Raw genomic sequence first — 12,412 nt, 5'->3', positions numbered from 1 at the left:
AGTTCCCACACGAGCTGGTTGTTTTAAAAAAGCCTGGCATCGCCCCTCTCTCTCACCTCTTCTCTTACCATGAGACACCTCCCGCCATGAGTGCACGCTCCCTGAGGCCTCCCCAGAAGCAGGTGCCGGCACCGTGCTTCCCGTACAGCCTGCAGAACCGTGAGCCAAACAAACCTCTTTTCTTTATAATGACCCAGCCTCTATCCTTCCCCTCACCTAGGAAAAAGAAAAAGAAATTACCCAGCCTCAGATATTCCTTCATAGCAACACAAAACTAGGACAATACTGGTGCCCAGGCCCCAGCCCAGACCAAGCACATCAGAGCCTGGGCATGGGGGTGGAACCAGCTCCAGTGAGCTCCTGAAGTCCCCAGGGGATTCTGTGCACATCCAGGGTGGAGAACTTGGCCGTAGACAGTCCAGACAAAAATATTCTTTATACGATTAGCACAGAGTTGTTGTTTAAACTCAGTGGCAAGAACAGAACACAAGAGTTTTAACAGGAGTCATAGTTTTCACCATTAAGAATCTTTACCTACTATTGGAATCCAGGTACACACATTTACCCTGGGGTTTAATTTGCTGTGTAAAATTGACTTGGTTCTTTTACAAATTGCTGGCAAGTTGAGGTTGGGGCCACCACAAAACAAGTCTCTAGCAAGACAAAGAGCATAGTTGTGTGTTTGGGTCTCTCCACACCAGAATGGAGCTCCTTGTGGGCAGAGGCTGGCTTGCCCCTTGTCTTAGTCTGTTTCCTGCTGCTTATAACAGAAACTGGGTAATTTAAAAGAAACAAAATGTATTTCTTACAGTTCTGGGGGCTGGGAAGTCCAAGGTCAATGGGCCACACCTGGTGAGGTTTTCTTGCTGGTGGGAACCCCAGAGTCCCAAGGCAGTGCAGGGCGTCGCACGGTGAGGGGCTGAGCGTGCTGGCTCAGGTCTCTCTTTTCTTATAAAGCTACTAGCCCCACTCCTATGATAACCCATTAATCTATAAATAAATTAATCTATTCATGAGGGCAGAGCTCTTGTGACCCAATCACCTCTTAAAGGCCCCACCTCTCAATACCGCCACATTGGGGATTAAATTCCAACTTGAGTTTTGGAGGTGACAAATATTCAAACCACAGCATCCTTAAATCATCAGAGACTGGCCTGCCTGCCCCCATGTCCACTCGAAAATGAATGCCGCGCCAGCCACTGCAGTCCTGTCACCAAGCCCAAAGCTCCAGCACTGGGGCCTCCCTGGGGGGCACCCAGGCTATTCAGGAAGGGGCAGAGGGCCCTGGGCAGGGTCACCAGAAACCGAGCCAGCCCCCACCCCCACCAGCCCCCACCCCCACCCTACCGAATGGTCCCTTTCCCTCTGCAGCAGTTCTCGGAACTGGCCACTGGGGGTCAGGGTTGGTCCGCGTCGCACAGAACCTGGCTCAGCCAGGAGCCACAGGAAGGACCCTGTTCCTCTACCCCAGCCAAGGGAAAACGGCGGCCCCTCTGTGGTTCAGCAGAGCTAGTCCAGGAACAGTGGGGCTTCAAAGTGCTTCCCCTCCATGGCAGAGCCAGCGCTGGACTGCTGGTCTCCCAATTCTTTGCCCAGGCTAAGAAGGGCGCACGTGTGCGTGCACACACACACACACACACACACACACACACTCTACTCTACCTCCGGGAAGTTCTCCCCGCCTGTGGCTTGCAGCTTGCTGCCGCTCACCAGCCTCCCATCCTACTCACAGCTGACTTGAGGTCAGTGCTCCCTCCAAGCATCCACCTGAGCTGCCCAGGCCCAAGGCCGAAACCCCAGACCAGGTCCAGAGCAGCATGGGCAGGTGGGACCTCAGATGGGGCTGGCCCAACACGTGCAAGCCTCCAGCCTGAGGCAGGAAAATTATGATCCCCATTTGACAAGTGAGAAGACAGAGGCTCAGAGAGGTTGGGTAACTCACCCTGGGCCACACAGCAAGGAAAAAGCCAGTCCCAGACCTGTACTCCTGACCTCCACCTGGTCTGCTCCCCTCAGGAGACTATCTAGGCCACAGTGGCACCCTTGACTGGCCTGAGTCGGGAGCACAGGTCCACAGGGCTCTTTACCCGGTTCCACGGCAACAGTCCCCAGGCCACATACCTATGAGCACAGTTTGGACAGTGGAGCAGTCTCTGGCCCGACCACAGGCAGCACCCCAGGAACTCCACGTGCCTTCGGGGTGCACTCAAGTGGGTGGGGAAGAGGGGCCTAGAGCTCCACCTCAGCATCCTTTGTCCTGAGTGAGCAGGGCCCCGCTCACCTCCCAGAGCAGCCAGAGATGTGACGGAGCCTCTGTGGGCAGAAAACATCTCCCAGGTGATAAGCAGCAGGTATGAGGTCTCCCTGGTGAGAGTATGAGCTCCCCACATCCAACACTACCGGAGCCCTGAGAGGAAGCCACAGGCTCTGGGAAGCTCCATGCGGAAGCTGAGCGCCCTGTTGCTCCACGGTTAGCAAGCACGCTCCAGGGAAACTCCGTCAGAGCCTCCTGTTCCCATCTGCTAGATGGGATGACAGTAGTACTGCCCCTGGCCATTGTGGAGACAAAATGAAACACGGATGTATCTTTAGCTGTCAGCACCCGGCACATAGGAGGCATTCAGAACCAGAGACAGACCAGGAGGAGGCTCAGATCCCAGGAGTCGGCAAAGGTGGAGATGGAAGGAAGTGAGGTGGGATGGGGCCCAGCCATGCTGGAAGAACTGGGGCTGTCTTCTGGCTGAGCCCAGGCCTGCCCCCCCCGACCCACATCAGGGTGTGCTCATGCCCCGCACAGCTTTGCCCAGACACCCCCCCCAACATCAGGGTGCGCTCATGCCCTGCACAGCTTTGCCCAGACACCCCCCCCACATCAGGGTGCCCTCATGCCCCGCACAGCTTTGCCCAGACACCCCCCACATCAGGGTGCCCTCATGCCCCGCACAGCTTTGCCCAGGCCCCCCCCACATCAGGGTGCGCTCATGCCCCGCACAGCTTTGCCCAGACACCCCCCCAACATCAGGGTGCGCTCATGCCCTGCACAGCTTTGCCCAGACACCCCCCCAACATCAGGGTGCCCTCATGCCCCGCACAGCTTTGCCCAGGCCACCCACACACACATCAGAGTGCCCTCATGCCCAGCACAGCTTCTCCTGGAGGGAACACTTTCTCATACGTCCCCCGGGTAGGCCCTACTGATAAACAGTGTGTCCAGGACCAAGAGATTTCCTGGGATGTGGGGCATTCAGTGCCAAAACCTGGACAGTCCTGGGCCAATCCAGACCGTCGGTCACCCTTCCTGCAGAGGGGACATAAGAGGTCACAAGGTCACCAGGCTGACGCTCCTGAGAGGGCACAGCCAAGATGGACACCAAGTCCTGTGCTCACAGTATCCTCGCCCGGCTGCCGTGGCTTCTGGAGAGCAAGGCCATGACTTGCCATACATGTAAGCGGGGTGGGGTCTGGGCTGTGACTCCCCTCACCCAGACTAGGCAGGGACACTCAGCCTCCCCCAGCAGAGGGTGGCTCCTCAGGCTTCAGGAAGAGGCCCGAGAAGGAGGAGCCCCAGGGTCCAGGGCTGGAGACAAAGCTCAAAAGACGCACAGCACAGACGCAGCACTGGCCTGGAGTCCGGGGGGAGGCGGAGAGGGGCCATGATGCAGAGTTTAGAGAGGGCCCTGGGCACAAGAAGTGGGCCCCGACCCGGGCGGGAGGCAACCATTCAGCTGAGGCCTGGGGCTGAGCTGGCGTCCCCAAGACCCCCTGTGCAGTGGGCAGTGGCCGGCCTCCTACACCTCTGTCCACCTCTGTCCACCTCCTCTGTCCCGTCCCTAGGCTTGTCTGGACTTTGCTCTCCTCCAAGACTGCAGCCATGAAGATCCTCATGCCACAGCCCCTGCAGACCCTCATCTCCCTTCAGGGGGCCTCCAGCCTGAACCCTGGCTCCCCTTGATCCCCACCCAGCCTTTCATACGGTGCCCTTGCCCAGCCCAGAGCCCCAACTGCCTAGGTCTGGCCCAGACCATGCTTTTGGCTTCTGCATCAAAAGCCATTAAGCTAAACGCCGTCACCACTCTTCCAAGACTGCCGTGTTCTTTTAAATCATCCCATAAACACAAGGCGGATGGTGACGTGGCCCACGCCATGCCCTGCTGAGGGTGGGGTCCCGACTCCCTCAGGCTCCCAGAAGCCTCGGCCAGATGAGGGGCGGCATCACCCCGGTGAGCCCGAATTGGCTCAAAATTCCAGAAGCCAAAAAGATGACAGCGCGGCGTGAGAATTGTTGGCACCACAGCTGCAAGCACCAGCCGGGTGTTGGTGGCAGCCCCATGCCCCCACCTCCATCCCCAGCGCAGGGTGGCAGCCCGAAGGCCACAGGACCCAGCCGAGGGCACGGCCCGGCTTCCGCTACTGACTTGGCCCCGTCCGTTGATGACTGAGGCCATGGTTGTGGGGGTGGAAGGTGAGGGAGCTGCCCAGTCCTAGATTCAAACCTCTGTCTACCCCCTTGGGTACCGAAAGCTATGGTGACCACAGAGCCTGCACAACTAGACTCATTATAGGCACGTCTGCTGCAGGACCTGCAGGCCGGGCAGAATCTAGGTCAGCACAGGGGAGGGCCAGATCCAGCTCCTGCCCTTCCCCACTGCAGACCACATTTTGGAGCTGGATATAGGCTGAGGTCACAGGCAAGGAAAACTGCCCCGCAAGGCCACGTATACCACCTCACACCTCACCTCACCTGCGCCACCGCACAGCCATGCCACACCTCACCGACGCCAAGGCACACCTGTGCCACAGCAGCAGCCTGGAGCCGCCACGTGGCTTTCGTACATGCCCAGCTCCAGCACATGGACGTCTGCACAGCCACCGAACCTCAGAACCTCAGTGGGGATGCAGTTGCTATGACAACCTCAAGACTTTAAAAACCTGCTCCTGCCAGTGCTGCCTCTCCTGGTAAAAGCCTCCTCCACCTGCCATCCCTGCGACATCCCTGGGGATGGAGGAGGGAGGCCACTGAAGACCTGGTGTGATGTGGCCTACTGCCCTGGGCTGAGCACACTGGGATGGGGACAGGGTGGACCCGGAACCTGGCCCAGGACTCCATGGAGGGCTATGCAGGAGAGACAGATGTGTGTGTCCTGAAGGGCGTGTGACAAACAGGGCCAGGACAAATGGAGAAACTGAGGCCCCTTCTGACTTATAAAGGTTTATCTGCTTCTCAGAGCTGAACCATCATTCACAGCTCTTTCTAGCTCAGTTCCTCTGACAAAAAAAAACCCATCACAGACTCTGGAAGTGGAGCCTATCCCCCTGCATGGTCAAACGTTCTGGACTGGGTAGAGCTGCAGTCCTCAGCTGGGCCCCCTCCTGGCTGCTGCCAAGGCAGTAGCAAAAGAGTCCCATCCACAAGCCCTGGACAGAGGTACCACCCCAACCCCTGCCAGGTCCCAGCCCAGTCTGGGCCCCCAGCACTGAGCCCAGGGCCTGGCATGCAGGGCACATTGGTTACATGGACGAGCTGAGGTGCTGGGAGCAAAGGGGTGGAGATAGGAACCAGGGCAGCCCATCAGCAGGAGGTCTAGGGAGGAGTTGGCCCATAGCGGGGTCCCCAGAGCTGAGGGTGACTCCACTCCAGTCCTCGCCGGTGCAGCACTGGAATGTCTAGCTCTGTGCAGAGAACGGGGATTTGGAGACAGAGGATACAACATGCGCCAGCCAGGTGCCACCTCCCAGCACTGCCCCAGCTGCCCGCCCGGCAAAGCTCTTCTTCAGGGTCCTCACAGCTACACAGATTCCCCTTCGGCATCCCCCGTGCCACAGCCTGCCTGAGATTTCATCACAGCAGGATCCCTGCTCACTGGCCACAGAAAGGCGTGGGCCGTGGCCCTTCCAGCCCTGCAGCTGCTGGCTCCTCCTAGATGCTTGCCCAGTGACCCTCCTGAGGCTCCTCGAGCAGAGAACAGGGTCAGGAACAGGCTCCCCCGAGTGAGAGGTGCCCTCCTGGGCTCTGAACCTTATCAGAGAGACTCAGGGCATGTCCACGGGACGTGTGAGCAGGAATGTGTGCAGCCAGCACATGAAGCCTGAAGTGGGGCCCAAAAGTGCATCGAGTCATGCATGCAGACGTGTGCGGGTACAACGATGTTAGCCTTGCATGAGCAAATGAGACAGGGCATGTGAACATGACACATGGGGGCTGGATGCCATGAACACGGGGAATGAAACATGCGTGTGCACCAACGCCAATGCTGCAAGGATGCAGGGCAGCAAGCATGTGGCCGTGGACGCCACGAGGATGCAGGGCAGCAAGCATGTGGCCGTGGACACCACGAGGATGCAGGGCAGCAAGAATGTGGCCGTGGGACTCTGACCCTGACCTGGCCACTGCCCCTAACTCTAACATTCCACCCCACCCCCGACCCCTCTCCAGCAGGGCCTGGTCCCACACCGCCACCCAGCCTTCCCCAGCCCAGTTCGTCTCACAGCAATCAGCTCAAGAGAGCCCCACCCCACCACCCACAAGCAATGGCTCTTGGCCTGGAGACGACCTGGCAGGCAGGACATGGCAGTGCTGATCTGGGGAAGTTCATGCAAAAATGGAGTGTAAGTGTGTGACCATGTGTGGGAGGGCAGGTGTGTACGTGCTGGCATCTGTGTGCTTGTGTGTATGTGTGTGCTAAGGTCTGTGTGTGCTGGAATCTGTGAGCAGGTGTGTATGTGCGTGTGTGTGTGTGTACTGCAGTCACAGCACGAGGATCAGCCAGTCCCCGGGGGTAGCTGAAACTTCTGCCACAGGCTCAGGCCACTATCCATCCTTTGAGGTCGGGGTTTGTGCCAGGCAGGTTAGAAGGGGAAGAGAATGGGCAAGGTCAGAAGCTCCCTCACCTCCAACAGGGCCCATCATTCCGACCCTACCAGCTGCCAGCCTGGATCTGTTCTCTCCTGTCTGGATGTCCCCAAGGTGAGAGATCCAGAAAGGGCGGTGGGGGCTGCCTCACCCAGCCTTTCTCCTCCAACCTTCCCACCCCTCCTCATCTGCCCACGACGGAGAGCCCAGTCCAAGGTCAACAAATCTAGCCCCTGGAGCATCCCAGAGCTGCAGCCCATACTCCCCAGGCCCAGAAAACAGCCACGTGGGCACGGTCCTCCTGTGGCGGGACACGGACTCAGAAACCAGCCACATGGGCACGGTCCTCCTGTGGAGGGACACGGACTGCCGGCCTACAGGGTCGTCTCCAGGCCAGGAGCCAACAGGCGAGTCAAAAGCCTCCAGATCTGGGCATGCATCAGCCTTTCCCATCTGAGGATCCTTCAGCAAGAATTCACGGCCTGACGAGAAAGCCAGACATAGTCCACGTCAGGTCTTGGACACTCCTGGGCCCTCTTTGGGGGCTCAGGGCGCTCTGCCACTGCAGGCACCGGTGAAGGGTGTCACAGGACATACACACACTCCCACCCAGCCACATGTGTGTCCACACGCACTGACACACCTGAATAACCCCCTCCCCTGGAGACTCAAAGGCGCCTGCACCTGCCTGCCCACTCTGCCCACGATCTCCGAGTGGCCACAGCTGCTCCCAGCCCTGAGGACAGAGTGAGACCCCCTCCAGCCCTCTCCTACATCTCCAGACACACTGAGATCACCCAGGGACACGGCCCTGAGGCCAGGCACAGTGACACCTCCTCAGTGAAGCCCTCTGGGATTGTGCCTCCAGAGAGCACCTGGAAGCTTCCAAACTCAGGGCGGGCCCATTCCAGGGCCTATGCCTGGTTATTAGGGCCTGGGACTGGACAAGGCAAGGAGAACAGGGAGCAGTCACCACTGGGGAAGACTGTCCTGGGGGCCTGCCGTCCTGTGCTTGGATTCGGGCCTTTGTGAGTGAGCAGGAGGCTGCAAGCGCTTTGATAATTGATTTAAGCAACCCTCCCAGCCCCAAGAGGAGACAGGCCTGGGCCCTAGGGAACAGTCACCCTCCTTCCTGTCTGCGTGCTTCAGTCACGATGGGATCTTTGCACCAGGCTCCCTGAGCCTGCCGCCTACACGCGCCTGGGGCGGCAGGAGGCATGTGGGTAGGGCAGGCACAGCTTTAGCAGATGAGGTTCAGAGATGAGAGGGAGGCCTCGGTGCCCCAGCCCCAGTAGCCCTGTAAACCCCTACTTGCAGAAGGCCTTGGTCAGGGTGGGGGCTGCCCACAGGCAGCCAGACCTACACGCCACCGTGACCTCCGGCTTCCCTGCAACAGCCACTTCCCCAACCTGCTCAGGCCTCTGCTCCCCCAGCTGTCACCTCCAGAACCTCTGGCTTTAGGACCTGGTCCCAAGGGCCCTCTTTCCCCCAGGGGCCTTGCCCCCACTCGCCCAGCCTCCCCCACCCACTCCGGGTTTCAGCACAAGCGTTGCCTTCTCTGCAAGGCCCAGTGGACTCCTGCTGCCCCCAGAGCTCCCCTTCCTCCTGCTCCACAGTGCACTGCACTATTTCATCTACCATCTGCTTCCCCCACCAAAGGGCCAGCCCCACGAGAGCAGGAATTGTTCCCTGTGCTCACCGCAGTCCTCCTGGGCAAGTGTTTGTGCAGCGTATAAATGACTCAGGGCCTAAGTTCGGGTATTTGGGAGGTGGCTGAGGACTCAGTCTGGCTACCCTGGCCCCTCTCACCTGCCCTGAGCTAAGGTGCCCGGTGTCTATGGTCCTGTCTAACATGACCTCCCCTGGGGACAGTTCATTGCTGACTGGAGGGGGAAAGAGAGAGGCAGCGGGTGCCCCGAGGTATGGTGGGGAATCCTGAATTTAAACGAGAAATGGCCCCTTCCCAGTTTTATAAATAAAGTGTGTTTTCTCCCAGCTTCCCTGGAGAATTCACCTCCCACTCTGAGGGAAACTGGCCCTGAATTACTTATCTCTTTCGAGAGAGCTAAGCTGCCCAATTACCTGCTTAGAGAACGCCAGGCCTGGAACTCTCGCTGGTCTTTTTTTTTTCCTTGTGACAGGGCCCCACTCCATCACCCAGGCTGGGGTGCAGTGGCACGATCTCGGCTCACTGCAGTCTTGACTTCCTGGGCTCAAGCGATTCTCCCACCTCAGCCTTTCAAGCAGCTGGGACTATAGGCATGCACCACCATACCCAGCTAATGTTTGTTTTTCTGGTTTTTTTGAGACAGAGTCTCGCTCTGTCCCCCAGGCTGCAGTGCAGTGGCACGATCTCGGCTCAATGCAACCTCCGCCTCCCAGGTCCAAGAAATTTTCCTGCCTCAGCCTCCCGAGTAGCTGGGATTACAGGCACCCACCACGACGCCCGGCTAATTTTTGTATTTTTAGTAGAGACGGGGTTTCGCCATGTTGGCCAGGCTGGTCTTGAACTCCTGACCTCAGGTGATCCGCCCACGTCGGCCTCCCAAAGTCCTGGGATTACAGGCGTGAGCCACCGCACCCGGCCTTTTGTATTTTTTTGTAGAGATGGGGTTTCACCATGTTGCCTAGACTGGTCTCGAACTCCTGGGCTCAAGCAATCTGCCCACCTTGGTCTCCCAAAGTGCTGGGACTACAGGTATGAGCCACCGCGCCCAGCCCTCTCACTGGTCTTAATGGCCTAGGCCTCTTGGGAGGACTTAACCTGCAGGGCCACAGCTACAGTTGAGGCTTATCTTGGAGAGCTGATGGAGGAGAGAGAGCAGGGCAGACAGGCCTGGACTCTGGCCACAGGGCAGAATCCACCCCTCCTACCAGGGCCTGCCTGGCTGGAGATGAGATGGTCAACAAGCACACTGGAGTCTGTATGAATCTCTGGGTCTGTATGCCTGCTACACATATGCATGCCCGTGTGAAGATCCAAGTCACAGCACGGACTGAGGGACAGGTGTCCCTGCACACAGGGGGACAGGTGGAGGGCAGCTGCCACACCTATGTGAAGTGGCAATAAGAGTGAAGCCAGCACAGCTATGTTGTGTGTTGCTCAGGCTGTCTCAGGGTCCTGGCGCTTCTCCCTGGCCCCTGCCCTAGGGGTCTCCTTCAGGTCCCTGCAAGACCCCCACACACAGCCCCACAAAATGCTCAGATGCACACTGACTGGCACCCATCACTCCCTCACCCCACACCCCAGACAGAGGATGTGCCATGTCAGTGGCCTTGCTGTCAGGCCCCCACCACCGTTCCGCCTGACAGAGCTGACCACGGCTCCCTCCCGCCCTGGCCTCTCCTCTCTTCACCCAAAGGGCCTCACAGGTTCATTTGAAAAGGCCAATTTGTTTCTGAAAATGGAAACCATTTCCACAGAACGATGCTCTCACAAGCTCACAGCTGGCTGGAACAATGCCCAGCCCATGAACAGAGCAAAGGGCCTTTCTGAGCCCTGAGTGCTGGGGGTACAGACGGGGGAGCACCCCCGGCTCAGGCCCTGGTGTTGCAGCGGGCATCGGTGAGGTGCTTCTGGGAGGAGGAAAAGGCCCCTGGGGCTGCTGCTTTTGTGGCCAGGAGGACCTGACACCTCCAGCCGGCCTCCCCGGGGTCCTGAGCTCAGCACCTGGCAGTCTCCCCCATCCCCACTGCCCTCAGGGTCCCCATCCCTTCCATCATGCCCACCCCACCTCCAATGTGACCGGCGGGCGGCGGTGCCAGACCAGCCTTCAGGACAGGCTCAGGAGAGCAGAGCTAGAGCCTGGGAGGGGCTCCGATTCCCAGACTCACCAGATACCGGTGGAGGGAAGAGGACCCAGACTCGTGGTTGGCTTCAGAGGAAGCCAGACACACAGTGGGATCTTTGCATGGGAAGATTCTGTGCTCTGCGGGATGCCTCTGACACTGGGCTCCCCACTACTGAGGCTTAAGGGAAGACCCTCCTGGAACACCCTGCTCTGAAGAAGGTGTGGGTGGCAGTCGGTGTCCTGCAGGGCAAAGAGCAGCAGGGGTGCCCAGAGCTCAGGCCACACGGGGGTCACTGGGCAGGCTGCCAGCCAGCCCTGGGGGGCAGAGGAAGGCACCGGCACTAGCCTGGGCCCCTCCCAAAATGCATGGAAGGGAGAGGCCCCCAGCAATGCCCCCAGGGAGGCCCAGAATCAGGCCAGCATGGCCAGCCCCACCGCAGGACAGCAGCTCAGTGACAGCAGGCCTGGGACATTCTCCCAGTGCCCGGTGCTGAGGCCATGGTCGGCCGCTCCCCAGCCAAGACCAGTGACCGCCTGGCCCAGCCCACACCCTGGTCAATGCCTGGGCCACTAGGGCCAAGGAGGACAAGGCCACCACATGCCAGGCCTGGCCTCTCTGTGTCACGCCTCTGGTTTCCAGGAGCTGTGAACTGACCCCTCCCGACCCCACGAACACCCCAAATCACCAAATTCAGCCCCAATGCACCCTCTCCTCACGGCTGCTAATCACCATCCCCTGACCTTGTGGGCCTCAAGCTCCACTTATGTGACAAACTGTGGCTACCACAAGCCCCACGCTCCCTGGAGACACACCCACAGATACCCCCACCGCCATCCCCAAACTGGCTGAAGAGGAGTGTGAGATATCTCAGCAGGGTTCCCTGACCCCGGACTCAACATCCGCATGGCACAGCCCATAGAAGGGTAGCTCGGGGCCCACCCCCAGTGTACCCTCAGGCTGGCGACATCAGGGTACTCAGGGCGACTGCCCAGGCTCCTGTCCTAACCAATAGACTTGACAGAGCAACTCTCAGGAAAGAAGGCCGACCGTGAGTGTGGGGTGACATCCTTGCAACCCCACAGGCAGCGGGCACAGTCTCGATGGGCAGACACATCTCTCCAGACTGAAAACACACAGTGACCAGGCACGGTGGGTCATGGCTGTAACCTGAGCACTTTGGGAGGCTGAGGTAGAGGCTGAAGCTCAGGAGATCGAGACCAGCCTGGGCAACATGGTGAAACCCCGTCTCTACAAAAAAAAATACAAAAATTAGCCAGGCATGGTGGCACATGCCTGTAGTCCCAGCTACTTGAGAGGCTGAGGTGGGAGGATCACCTGAGCCCAGGGAGGTCAGGGCTGCAGTGAACCATGATAGTGCCACTGCACCCCAGCCTGGGTGACAGGGCAAGACCCTGTCTCAAAAAAGAAGAAAGGAAAGAAAACACAGACCCTCTGACCCAACACGTCTCCGCTGAGGAGCGGCTCTGAGACTGGCGACTGCTCGTGTCAGCTGTGGCGTTGCCTGCAAAGCAGGTCCAGATGCAGCCGAGCTGCACACACACGGGTTGAATAAGCCAGGGTGCATCCAGCAAGGAAGAAAAGCAGGGAGAAGGGAAGGACTTAAAGACCAATCCAGAGCAGAGTGTGACGCTCACCACCTCTGCAGGACGGCGGGAGAGTTACGTGTCAGCGTGAGAACGTCTTCTCTGCAGCCTTTCACAGCTTGCCTAGGCTGAGTTCCTCTTTTAGCAAAAGACAAAAAAAGAAGGT

The 12,412-nt window shown here is 58.9% G+C and overlaps 1 long non-coding RNA gene across 1 annotated transcript in view; it reads right to left on the bottom strand.

The window, feature by feature from the left end:
• The window catches only part of LOC129394887 (uncharacterized), a 42,810-nt gene extending 37,939 nt beyond the window's left edge, over positions 1 to 4,871 (bottom strand). The window contains exon 1 of the long non-coding RNA XR_008622264.2: positions 4,742 to 4,871. This is a non-coding gene — a long non-coding RNA (uncharacterized LOC129394887). The remainder of the gene's footprint in view (positions 1 to 4,741) is intronic.
• Between the last annotated feature and the right edge of the window lie 7,541 nt (positions 4,872 to 12,412).

Source organism: Pan paniscus, chromosome 21, assembly GCF_029289425.2.
Source record: "Pan paniscus chromosome 21, NHGRI_mPanPan1-v2.0_pri, whole genome shotgun sequence".
Taxonomy (NCBI): domain Eukaryota; kingdom Metazoa; phylum Chordata; class Mammalia; order Primates; family Hominidae; genus Pan; species Pan paniscus.
Note: the sequence above shows the minus strand (reverse complement) of the source record. Positions and strands in the feature narration are given on the sequence as shown.